Source organism: Buteo buteo, chromosome 2, assembly GCF_964188355.1.
Source record: "Buteo buteo chromosome 2, bButBut1.hap1.1, whole genome shotgun sequence".
Classification (NCBI taxonomy): Eukaryota; Metazoa; Chordata; class Aves; order Accipitriformes; family Accipitridae; genus Buteo; species Buteo buteo.
The window spans coordinates 68,042,112-68,055,777 of NC_134172.1; the positions used below are offsets into that span (position 1 = coordinate 68,042,112).

Here is a 13,666-nt window from a genome sequence, read left to right on the forward strand (position 1 = left end):
ACACCTAGTTATTTCTGCATAGGTAAAGAAAGCACTACTCTTAAAGTTGAGGAACAAGGTAACCAGAAGCAATTGCTTCAGTTCATTTTCCAAGGATTATGCTTGCTTTCTTTTGGTAGACTTTAGATGTGAAACAAGTTAAGTAAATGTTTTTCTCTACTTCCTAAGTCTCATTCAAGGCAGATCTGAGTTTTGTGTAAGGTGGAATCTGAAAATGTTGGCTGTGCATTTAATAAAATTCTGATTTCCATCCAAAGATGCAAGCCATTAGTTTAAAAAACAAAACTACAAAACAAAAACCCAGGGAGAAAACTCACCAAACTGTTAATATATTGTGTGGAGCTTTTTTTTGATTGACAAGTTAGGAGTTTGTTATGCATAATAAGGTAACCACTGCATGTTATCCTGCATTAACAGGTTACATTTTATATTCAGGTATCTGTATCAGTGTGATTTAACAGTTGCCAGCTAGTGACACTTGACCTGGACTTAACAAAATAAACAGATTACAGGTGCATAATGAGATTAAAATCAGAGATTTAAGTAACATTTCGTGCCTACTGATGTAAATTGAAGACTTCCAGTGGAAGTTGGTGCACCATATCTAGGAGCTGTACTTACAAGTCATGTAAGTGTTGCAATCATAACCTTATTTTAAAACTCACTTTTAAAGCTACTGTGACCTACACTGTTGTGGTGATGCTTCTTTCTATGTCCTCTATCCTTTCTTTTCAGAATACTCAGGAGTACAGTTGGAAGTGCAGAAATCTCAACTGTTATTAAACATTTACTTTTTGTTTACTTGTGTGTTTTAGCTGGAATCGGGTGGTTTCCTGTATGCTAATTGCAGTAATGTCCCCTTAAGAAAGGGGAATTGCATTTTCTCCCTTGTCTTGAGAGTGGGACTTGTGGCAAAGCAGACTCTGGTGATAAGATGCTTGCAGACAACGGTTGGAATTAGCCTGGCGTAGGTGAGTGATCACTTAACCACAATGGGACCAGAGGTGAAATTGGGCTGTATCTATCCAGTGCAGCCCAATACTTGAAAGAAATGATTGCAGATAGAAAAAAAACCAAAACACAAAACAAAACAAAAAAACCAAACCAACCACCAGCACCAGCTGGAATCAGTGTGGGAGTTGCTCCTACAGTGAGGAACCAGCTTAAGTGTGATAAAAATAAGTGCCTGGTCTTCTGAAACAAACCTTTTATAAGACTTAGGCCATGCTTCCCCCATCAGTTCAGCTTAGTAGGCATGATACTAAACAAGTAGTAAGAGAATTGTCTGACTCCGGCACGTAAAACAGTGGTACTGCTTAGCAGAGGTGATTTAAAGCTTGTACCAACCAGTTCTCTGTCTTGCAGACTAAATTTATGCTCTAATACTGAGAGTTGCGGAGGCCTTATGTTGTTCCCAAGGGTGCTGCCTCTTCAAGTCTTTCCTCCCTACAGCAAGCAGGAGACCAGCACTGGCCAAAGCCACATCGTGTTGTCAAGGGATGGTTAATAAAAGGCTTTGAACAAATGCCATTAGAGCCTCTTCTCCAAGGACTCTGAGCACAGCTTGTACCACTCCCATGTGTATAAACTGTGTGTGATCCTGACTGCTGACAGGAGGCTAGCCATTGACTGCTGCAAGACAAGCATTTCAATGCAACTGCTTTTTTTCTGATCTTCTGTAAAGTGTTTGCTTGGGAGGGAGTCCTTGTTCAGGGTCAAACTCAGGATAGTCAAACATGCCAGCCCTGTCCTCGTGTGTTGGTGTGAATACAGGCTCCGTGTGAGCTACTGTTGAGACATCACTCTTGCACTGAGGAAGTGTCAGGATTTCAGGGAGTCTTTACAAACTACTTCTTTTTAGTGAATCCAAAAATGCTAGTGATTTACACAGCCAGCAAGTGAAAATATTTTTCTAGTTGACATCATTGCAGTGTAATTATTCCTGACAACACAGCAGTTTTCCTGTTGGCTAGTGCAGTTTTTAGAACTGAAGCTTTTCTTCTTATGCCCCAAAATAATACCAGTCTCTTTTTATTTTTTAATCTAGCCGAAGTTTCTATTATCCCCTCTAAGGGCTAGGAGTTATAGCTGTTTGCCCCTGTTTTCTCCCGATTCACCTGAGTTTTCAAGAATCTCCTGATTCTTGAAAGTTTGCATGCAATAAGCAGCTGTTGACTTTGCATCACAAATTGTGTTGTTTGCACCTTTCTAATGATGGTATAAAGAGCAGTTGGAGGCGTAAAAACCTTCTGCTGGGGGCACTGACTCAGTCTACGGATGGAGTACAGTACATGACGTTCTCTGTCTGCAGTGTGAATTTGTCACAGATTGCACTGAAAGATTTTCTTTGCTCTTGACCCAGTCTACTGAAGTAACTCTCAAAGCTGTTCCTGGGCAATCTTTTGTCAAGAATCTCCAGAAGATGATTCAGCCCACCTACCTGTGATGATGGTGCAGGCAGGAGCACAGTCAGTGTACTCCTTGCTTAAAGTCTAGGCTTGATTCTTGTGTTACAGTTGAGCATAAGCTGGGGTTCTCTGAGCTATGAAACAATCAAAGAGCAAAAGTCTCTCTGGTATAAGTGTGCATAGTGGTTGAGCAAAAGTGAGTGTTTCAATCCACCCTGGCTTGCACACCCTTCATGAGAGGGGATCGATGAAGAGCAGTGTGTTGTCCCAAAAATTGTGCAGCCCAAATTGCTAGCCAAGAACTACTTCAGGAGGAGGATTCCTGCAAACCACAAAAATAAGGGTTAAGTGAACAATTTTGCTTTAGATTGTGTTGAAGTAAGGGATAGGTTATCTTCAGCAGTTCCTGGTAACTCCGAAGTCTAAACATGCCTGTAAATGTTGCAGTTGTCCTTCTTTGGAGAACCAGGGCAGAAGGCAAGCAGAGGCACGGGTGCCTCTGGTCCTTGCTCCTGAGTGACTTGTGAGTGACCCTGGGCAGTTCTTTTTGTCTTTGTCTCCGGTGTGGCGCCTACGTCCCTCTCTTTGTCTCTTCCCGAGAGAAGATTGTGTGTGACAGCACTGCATGATGGTGTCTGTGCTAAAGGTTGGTTGCTTTCTAAGTCTGAAAATAGGATTAGTCCCCTTGCATTCTATTTGAATGTCCTTAAATTTTACCTTCTTTCATAATTTTAAACTAATTTTACACTCCTGGATGCTAGACTGGTTTGTGAACAATTGTCCAGGCTTTCTCAGCAAGTCTGTCCTTCCTGCTGTGCTGGTTATGTTAACTGAATTTTGCACAATGGAGTGCGAAATGGGTGCGAATTTGGAAAAGCCTGAGATTAGATGCTCTAATAAAAATTGTTTGGTATTGTTGGATCTAAAAGAAATCCACAGGGGAACCTACCTGTAACTACTTTTTTATGCCAGATTTGTTCCCTGAGCTGATTGGTAACAGCTGTTTCCCCTCAGCCACATTTACTTTATATACCCTGAAGTCCCGCAGGGTCTCAGTCCTGTATATATGTGTATTAGCAAATCAGAATACAGATTTAGTTGCAGTGAGTGTAAGGCTTTTGAAACCTGAGAGGTGATGAAGCTCAAGCTTGTTGTGGCTGTCCATTGTTTGCATTTTGGATCTGGTTATGATACTCAGATGCAGGTGGAGTTGGCTTTGGAAAGGGTCATTGGCTGTTGAAATTGCCTAGCTTTCCATTTTTCTATCTGTTTGGACCCCTTCACTGGCTGTTGAAAGTAATTCTGGGCTAGTTTGTGGTGGGAGGAGCAGGAATAAGTGCTTACTGAAAGCAAGGCAGTTGTTGGACATGACAACAGCTAGGACTGAAGTGGGCATATATCATATAAACTTGCACGTGCTTCCAACATGGCTTTATATTTCTAGAGTGTTCTGGAGCTTTCCTGAGTCCCACAGTGATCACTGCATGGATTTTTCCCTAGATCTTGCGCTTGGCCTCATCCTCACCTCCTGATGTGCAGAGTTATGATGGGCCATGGCTTTTGAAACTTGAGGCAAAAGTGTGTCTTCAGTTTTGCTGCTTCTTTAAAGATGTACATGCAGTACCTAACTTTGTTTATTCATGTGGGTGTAGACTTATAAAGCAATAGGAGAAAAAATCGCTGAAACTATTTCTACCCCAGTAAGGGAAGAGTGTTAGTATGCAAGCTACTCAAATTCTGAATGGAGGAGGCTGTGGAAGGTAAGTACTTCTACTTATAAAAGAGTGTAGCCTTATAAGAATAAATATCACTAGGGACAATAACGGGGTTGCTCTTATCTTGTTTCCTTAAGAGACTACTCTGGACTTTCCTCTCTTCCATGCCAGCACAGCAGCATTTTAAGCTGTATGCTGGCTCTGGTCATTTCCCTGAAGTTTTAACTTGCTGTTCTGTTTTATTCTGCTTTGTTAGTGGAAACATACTAATGGGTTTCAGTCTCTGACTCTTATTTATACAATTACAGGAGAATGTTTTACATCTTGGGAATCCCTGAAAACACATGTTTCTGTTCACATTGAACTTTTTTTGGTTTTGAATGCAAATAATGGATTGAAACTTCATTGTTGCCTCTCGGTTGGGAGCCCTTTGGCATGTGTAAGAAGCAGCTATTAATTTAGCCTTTCTGTACTGATCAAACATGTATTTTCATGCTTTATAAGGCTTCCTCAGTCTTGTCCTTTGTGTAATATTGTCTACTGCAGTTCTGCTTGCAGTGATTTTATGCGTTTGTTACACAGCAACTAAGATCTGCTGCAGAATAGGCGTATGTGAATGTGCCACCTCTTTCAGAAGAGACCATATAAAAAAAGGCACTGACAAGTCATTGCTGCTGCTGTCTACACAGGTAGTTGTTTTGCTGCAAAATGCTTGCAGTGTAGCAGTTTAAGGTCAGCATCCTTTTACCACATAGCTATCTCAATTACTTAAGCATTAATTACCTGCAGAGTGTTAGGTACTTCCCCAGCAGGTGAAAAAATGAGGTGCACAGAAAATAAGTGATTAATCCAGTGTGGCTGAAAAAAAAATTTGAAGGGCTCAAAATGTGCACTAAAGAGTATCTGTCCTTCTCTTGCAGGATGTCTTGCTTACCTACCCAGCTTCCCTGCGGGTTGGTTTAGATTGATTGAAATGCCAGCAGTGACATTTCCTTCAGGTTAACTTCATGTCCCAGAGGCTTCAGTCATACAAGATAGGAGTGATCAGTCTATTGGGGTTTTTTTTTGTTTGTTTTTTTCGTGGCCTTGTTAACCTATCCATGATAAGCTTTTAAAGTTTGGGATGGATAAATGAGTGTAGAGCTTAGCTTGCAGACTTGGTGCTGTGCCTGCCATGCTCTCTCGCTTTTAGCAGTTCTGTCACATTGTTTACCTCTCTTCCGTAGATTGAAGTTGCCCTGGGGTTTCAGTGGAGCAGAAGGTGTGTTGATCTTGTTTTGCAAACTTTTGTGTTTTTAGAAAGCTGTGTAAGATCCTTGCTTGCATAATAAAATTTCCCCCCTTGCCCTCGTCAAGATTCATCACCAAGTCATTCCACGGGTAACTTCCTTTCCCTCTGTTCAACAGCGAGAAATACAGGGCCTTCAAATTACAAGATTAATGAAGAATGCAGTAACTAAGGGGTCTGTCTTGTTCTGAAGCCAGGTTTCCCAGCACAGTCCTTTTAAGGAAAAAGACATAATATCTGTCTGTCCCTGTAGTATCTTTTGCCTCAAGTAACTACTGAAGTGTGGAGAGGGGTTGTAAGATTGTTGGTTTTACTCTGTTTCTATCAAAAGGACTAAGTTTTCAAGCTTTGGCAGAATTGGATACCATGTGGTGTGGTCAGTTCTGGCTCAGCCTGGAAGGAATTTTGTCTCAGAGTAACTATAGCCTGGAAAATAGGTTGACTCAAATCTATTGAGTGATGATATATTTCTCCATCTGAACCCTTAGAAAAAGGAAGAATGCACTCTGGTGGAGTCTTTTTAGTAATTACTTTTAGTAATTTAGCATTACTTTTAGTAATAAAGTTCCTGCCTTAGAAAGGATAAACTGTTTGGTTATTCTGCTGTACTTTTCCAGGCTCTCTTTTGATGAAGCTTTTATGCTTTTTTTTTTCCCTACTCTTATATGATTGGAAAATGAATGACTGAAGATCTAAGCTTTGCAGCCAAGACCTGCTTTGTGTGTTCTCCTTGTGGTTAGTCAAAATTAATTCAGTTGTTTTACAGTAAACTATAAAACTCAGATTTTATTCTGGTCTATGGAGTGAAACAGTGAGCACTGTTGAAGTGTCAGCCTCCCTGAACTGGTGTACCTGACCCAGCGATGCACCTGAAGTGAAAAATGTTAGTGATAGCACAGTAATTGTACTTCATTTGAATAAAGAGGGATTTTAAGGATTTAGAAATAGCTTTCTGCAGCAGTGTTAATTGTGGAGATGTCTTTCAACACTGGTGAAGGGTTGCGTGTCAAGTTGCTTTTGAAAGGTATATCTGTGCTATTAAGTATGGCACTCTGAGGAAGCAGAAACCTGGCTGTCTTGTTTCGGTATCACTGTAGTTTCTTTCCTCTCTTGACACCTACTGAAAACCCAGGTCCTGCTTCTTTTATTGAATTTCATGCTTAGGTTGTGTGGGGTTCAAGTCATGGTCTTGGTGTTTCAGTCAGTCTCATTTCAGGATTCCGAATATTTTGCTGTCAGCTACTGGAGAAATAAAACAGCACAGCAAACAGACCTGCAATACCTTTCCAGGTTAAATGTTTCATGTGTATTCTGTAGTTGTGTAAATAGGGCCATTAGGCCAGTAAGTGACATATCCAGTTTCACATTGAAAGTTTATTTTGGATTATGATTTTCTGCTCCAGTGTATCATCCACAATACCATCGTCTCTCTCTGAACAGTGCCTTCTGGGTATGTTTTTCTGCTTTTGACACTTTTGGCTGTATATAGATGTTTTCCAGTTTTTGTATCTTTCATACCTACAGTTCTGTTTTCTTTCAGTCTGCCCTACTTTATTGGGAAAGGTGTTGTCTCTGATACCTGGATGCAGTTCTGTTTTCTGTCCTCCTTTTTTCGGCTACAGCAATGGCAATACATTTAAACTCTAGAAACACTGTGTAATGAATTAGTGGAACACCATGATCATACTGTGACTTCCTCCAACTGCAATACAAATATTTTAGAAAAGTTTAAACCTCTTCCAGACTGGCTAGGTGGGATTGTTGCACATGCCTTTAAAACTGTTAAATCAAAACATGTAAAGTCAGATGACTAGTCCACAGTCATAACCTAACAGTGAGGATCCTGATCCCCTATGTGTCAGATCATGCCACTTTCTCCATATGGTTGCTCTTCTGAGCCATATGGGGGTCTGCAAATGGGCTTTTTCATCTCTGCACAGTGGTTGCTTTAAGTGAACAGTTTATAAATTGACTAGAACCTCACAGAGCAATGTTTACATGTCAGATTACTGTGCCTACTTAGGTAATCTACCAACCCCATCACCATTCATGTTAAAGATCTTGGATAATGACTAAATGTTACAGTCTTTCTACTTGCTGATATAATGCATATATTGTAAAAGTTAGTGCAACACTAAACCATTTTGATCAGATGCCTAAGGCAAAAGTACATGTTCTTTACCAGGAATATGAAGAGTATTTTAGATGCTTCAAACTATATTCACATGTTTGAACATTCATAGTCCTTATTGGCATCATTTCAGCAACTGAACCTTGATAATTTTATTATTTGTCTTTTAATACCCAACATACAAGAAATTAAAACTCTAAAAGTATATAATTTGGCAAAATAAATGGTAACAAATGGTAAAACCTGAGTAACTTGAAAGTAAGAGGTCTTTTTCTGATAATCTGCAGTTTTAAGATGACTACTTTTGAGGAGAGCCTGTGGGGGAGGAGAAGAATCAGTAAGAATCAGTAAAATTGTTTCATTTAGGTCATACAGAGTCTTTTTGCTTTGCTTACTTTTGCATCACAACAGGTGAGAAGGAAATAAGCCTAAATAGTAAAAAGGCTGCAGTTGTGGAGTAAATTGGTCTAACATGGAGGTGGTGTTTCAGCTGAGAAGGGACTAACGATTTCTCAAGTGATAGGAAGGCTCATGAGAAGTTTTTGAACTTGACCAGCTTTTGAACCTAATCCAGTGTTAATGAATTACCTCCCTTCCAGCTGCATAATTTAGCAGTGGAACTGGAGAAGTCTTTTTTTTAAGACTTTCTTCTCCTTTCCAGAGGAAATGCTGAAAAGACTTTGCTACTTTCGTCATACATGTCCTCTGTGCTGATAGTAAAGGGCTTCTTGCTCATGCTTCAGGTTTGGGATGGCTGAATATACCGGTAATAGAGAGAGCACAGTACTCGTACAGACCAATGATCCTGAAAAAGTCTTGAGAGCTTGTATGTGTCTCTTGTAACAAATAACTAATATCAAGGCATTGGACTGAAATTGGGGCAGAAATTTCAGCCACTCATCTGAAGCAGAAGTGCTATTGGAGTAACAAGTTAAACATGTTTTTCTTAGTTGGTAACATGATTAATTTTTCATGCTGTGTCTTCAGATTTGGGCACAGATTTCAGTCCTAAGAATCAAGTAAGCTTAAATCATATTTCTGGACATCAGTATAGAGAAGCATTGAGATGAGGCTTTGTACGGATAAAATACCAGCGTACATACCAGTTGAGGTATGTTTGAGGCTGTCTAACAAGAGGAAAGGCAATTGGGGTGTTGCTGAAACCAGAAGAAAAATACAAAAAGTCCTTATCCCCCAGAACCTAGTAAAACATTTCAAAAGAACAAAGACTGCTGGCAGAAACTTTTCTGTAAGCAGGTTAATGAGGGATTCAAATTGTGCCCACAAAAACTTACAAGAAGATGAACTGAAAGACAGCAGATATGGATGGTTAATAGATTTATCCGGAAAAGGTACTGTTGACCAGAAATTTGGGTTACCAGGTGTTAATTTGCCAGCTAGCTCACTTAATTTAGGAGAAATGAGAAGGGTCAGATTGTTGCTCATATCTTTTTTTCAGTTTGTTTAAAAAAAAAAAAATTCTAGTGCAAAATTATGACAGTGGCATAAAACGCAAGTGGGATAAAATGACATCTTTAGCACCCTGTATCACATGCCAGTAATACTTTCCCAAATAATACCAATAGCTGTACACCGATTGGGCGTACAAGAACTTATGCCCCTCTCTGGGATTTCAGTATTTTATTAGAAAAGTTGCTGTCAAAACTGACATATTAATGTAGGAAGTAGGCCTACTTCCGTTGATTGTGATATGTAACTAATCTTTTGGGGGTGGGGTGCAGAGAGTGGTGTTCAAAAGTGTTTTAAAAGCAAATGAATTTGTCTCATGAATTAAAACAGTAGAGTTCCACGTAATTGTTTTGTCACCAGACTGATCTATAAAGCCAGGGGCTTCTCATTATGAAAGGAGACTTGCCTTTGGTGTCTGTTGGTACTCTTCCTCTCCAGGTGGCAACTGCCTGCTGGAGGGTGACTTTCTTTTACTTTGTCTCTGTTCTTGTCATGCTGTACTTAGAGATGCCTAACCTTTTACAGCTCTGTTCCTGGATAAAGAGTAAAACTGCACTGTTCCAGTAATACGTATATACAAGTATTGCAAATAGGGTTATGACTCAGCCTTTCCCCAGAGACTTAGCGGTGAAGCGAAGGCAGGGGGTGGGGGGGGTGGGGGACGACAGGGAGAAAACAGAGCCACAGACCAAAAGTGCTTAGAATTTCCCATCCTTAAATCAGGCGTCCTTATAATTAAACAGAGTTGAAAGATGAATCGATGTACAAAAATGCAGAGCTGCTTGTGATTGCTGGGGGTACAGGGGGATAGCAGGAATAGTACCGGGACTGCGGTAATCTTTTGGAGACATACCAGGCTCAGCATTAACAGACAGAGATCCAGGCCAGAGACATCAAGCTTTCTAGAACAGAAGAGATGCCTAAAGCTCTGGGTTAGAGGATACTGAAGGGAGAGCCTTAGGGGTAATGGATCCTTACCCAGTGAGCATAACCCCTGTCCCCACTGTAGCCTTGATGCTGGAAAGAGACTTTTCAATTTCTGAAATCCTTAAATATCACAGGAGCTTTTGGGGGTTTGAACTTTGCTCACAGTAGACAATGGATTTTGCTAATGCTCTTGGAGAAGGAATAGTATTTATCTCCTTGTTCAGTGTTAGAGGGAGCAGACATGCTTAATGGAAGACATAAAAGGCAGGAAACGAATTTGAAAGCGTGATAATGTCTGACCTCATTCTGTAGCTCATGTGAGACTGGACCTAGTCAACTGCTAACCAGCTGCAAGCTGGGAGAGAGTTACTGGAGGCTGGAAGATTCTTCTAGGAATCAATATGCTAAATATATCAAAGAAGATATATTATAGACAGGAACATTTCCATTGATTGCTTCTGGGTTGATGAGGTTTGGTGTGAGGTGGCCCACTGTGTCTTAAAGTTTTGTTCCCCATTTGGTCATCTGTTGCCTGTGTAATTCAGTTGGACGTGATGCTGTTTTGCTTTCTGTGAAGCGGGTACACAAACTGAAGTGAAATGGCTAAACTTGTTTCGTGTCAGCCACCAAATAACCATTAACTTAGACTCCTAGATGAAACCAGTCTGGAACAAAGCACTTTTGTGTGATATGCCAAAAAAAGAATTCTGTCCTTTTTAATGACCCGGTCTCCTGAACTTCATCCAGCTCCACCCTCAAAAAAAAAAAAAAAAAAGAGACCAAGAGCTTTAATGCCTTCTGAAGACATACATATGTCAGCTCAACTGAAGCAACTTCAACTCTTTTGAAGTCTTCGTTCTTAACCTACCTCATGGCATTGTGTCAGAAAGCAACACCATTGAGTCTGAATACTAGGCAAATATTCCAGAACAATTTAATTCTTAGGAGACATGTCTGGGAGGTAATACACTTACCTCCATGGAAGTACTGAATTCAAAGTCTTGTCCAGTGTCAGAGGCCAAGTACCTCTCCAGCCTTGGCTGCACTTGGGTGAAAGCTCTCCTGCTAGTTTTCCCCTTCTGCATTCAAGACCATAGGCAGAACCTCCTGTTCCCCAGCCACTTTGGCCTGCCTTTTAGCCAGAATACCTCTATGAAAGACCTTCCTACTAGAAATCCTTTGGTAGGCGGCAAAGGAGAGCCGAGTGGTGACAAATACTAGCAAACAGAGCTAGTCTAACTGGTCAGGCACTTTTTTTGCTGCTGTACCAGGCTTTAATTGTCTGAAAATACCAGATCATTGTAAGCACTGCAGAGGAACTACTTTTCAAGAGCAAATATTAGTTTCAGCTGGAAAGCACGAGTCAGCTGGAAGGGAATCTAGTGATGAAGGTGAAAGACTGTTCTCTTTTCTGCTTTTTTTTGTGAAAAATAATCTTGTGGTTCTAAGCAATAAAGAGAATAGTATTGAGTTCAGTTGCACACATTTTCCATCGATTGGTTGGTAGAAAAAATTGACTCTATGTTGGTCTGTGCCTCCTTAAAAAGCAAGTATGTTATAAAATGAGTGTACGTAGTTCTATGTATAGCATCATGATGGTTTTTCTAGCAATTTACCTATTCATCAAGTGTAAATAGATGGCTGTTCACTTCAGCTGGTGCTTTAGGAATCAATGAGTAAACTCTCTGTGGAATAAAACCCAGGCAGTTTGCAAACAGCCTGAGCTTCCAGCTACTGGCTGAACTGAAGAATCTTAAGTGTGAAATGCACTGCAAAAACATTTTTGCCAGTGAAATGTGTGTTGTCCTGGTGGGAAGAAGGGTACTGAGAAATTGCTTCTTGGCAGTTCAGAGAGTGTAGGTGTCCGGTCCCCCCACAGTTTGCCAGAGATGCCTGCAAAGCTCTGCCTGCTGTGAAATAGATTTTGCTGTTTAGGTACTTGAAAACTTTTAGGTGTTTTAAGCTGTAACACCAAATGTTCCATATAACCTGCCACGTGCCTGTATATCAAAATATAGAAAACTAAATCTTGTGCTTTAAATGTATCTGCTGTATACACCAAAGCACTAGGAAGTGTCACCAAGTTCAGGAGGATTGAGGAAAGATGCAGAAGGCAAGTTGGAGGCTTGAATGTCAGCATTCATATGTTCTATGTTGTCTTACTGCAGGTGTCTGAAAACAGTACCTGAAGTTATAGAAAGCAATAGATTAAAATCATATTCTGTGGAAATGTGACTGTGGGTATGTTTCCACTAAAACCAGTTGAATGTTTTGAGGCTATAAGAGCTGGTGTCAGTTAAGGAGAAAAATGAATTTGTGGCTAAAGACTTGGAGTTGGGAGGATAAGGGTTGTTCCTGGCTCTGCAATGCATTTCCCATGTGACTCAAAGTCACAAAATCCTTGTGTTGCAGTTTCCTATTCTTAGTGCAGGGATAGTAGCCTTTTTAGAGGCACAGTAACATCTTTACAATTAATTAAGCATTAATACCTTACATCCAAGATCTCTGGTGGAAATTCTCGCCCTATGAGCTGAAAACAGTTGCCAAAGTCAGCACAGTCTTTTAGGTATCCCAAGGAGCTTACTTAACATGCTTCTCAAAGTAACTAAAATTAAAAAAAGAGAAAACAAAACAAACAAACAAAAAAACCCACCCCAAAACTACCAAACAAAAAAAAGCCAAAAGAACCCCAAACAAAACAAAAAACAACAACAACAAAACCAGAAAAAAATCCCACAGCCACCAAAACCTGTGGGGGAATCTTTGGGCATGCACACATTCTTCCCAACATTAGTGACTTTCACTGTAAATGATAGTGTCTTTTGAGGTGGGTTTGAGGTGCTAGTTCAGCCTCAGCTCCTTTTTGATCTACTTATAAAGAATGACTTGTAAATTAATTTATTTACAAATAACTATGTTGCTCTTTTTCTGTGCTGGATCTATTTCCTTGGTGCTTTAAAGGACTTTATTGTACACTACAGTTGTCGCTGAGGATGGGAAATGTCACTTGCAGTAGAAATTGATACCAATAAAGTTACTGTGTTCATGTAGATTTACTTGAGTGCCATCTCCCATTTCTGACCTGTCACTTAATTTGGACCAGTCCTAACCTGTAGAGGTGGGTTATGACCAGCACATACTCATTACAGCTGTCGTGCTGGATTTTCTTGGTGGGGCTGTTGTCAGAGGGAGGTAAGTGTCTCCTGCAGAAGAGAAGCATGAGGAGAGAATTCCTAATCCTCTTTTGTTTTCACCCTTTCTTTTCTTCTTCCCTCATTACTCCCCCTTTCCCTTGCTGTGTGCCTGTCATGTCATGCATTGTTGGGGATAAGAATAAGATGCTTTTAATTTTGGGGGGGGGGTGGGGGGGTGCTGGTTTGTCTAGACTACATACTTGTGGAAGTAGCAGTCTAAATTCTATGATCCAGCAGGCCTAACATTTCAGCTTTGTGATCTGTTCTTGTATCCTTATAATCTATTTGACATTAAATACTTATAGGCATAGGAAGCTAGGTTTCCCATCTGCCAAATAAGATTGAACTTGCTGTAACCATACTTACCTATTTAATAAGAAGGGTTGCATTTCTTCAGGGTTTGGAAAGCATTTAAAGGTCATTGAACTAAAGACCATATTAACGTAGCTGTTGCCAAGATGAATTAACTTGTGCTGCAGGAACAATGAATCTATTTAGGACCTCTGAAACGAAGATTTTTGTTACAAATTTTG

The 13,666-nt window shown here is 40.3% G+C and overlaps 1 protein-coding gene across 1 annotated transcript in view; it reads left to right on the top strand.

Moving 5' to 3' along the window:
* TOP1 (DNA topoisomerase I) overlaps positions 1-13,666 on the top strand; it is a 79,294-nt gene that overhangs the window by 16,787 nt on the left and 48,841 nt on the right. The gene's annotated exons all lie outside the window — the stretch shown is intronic.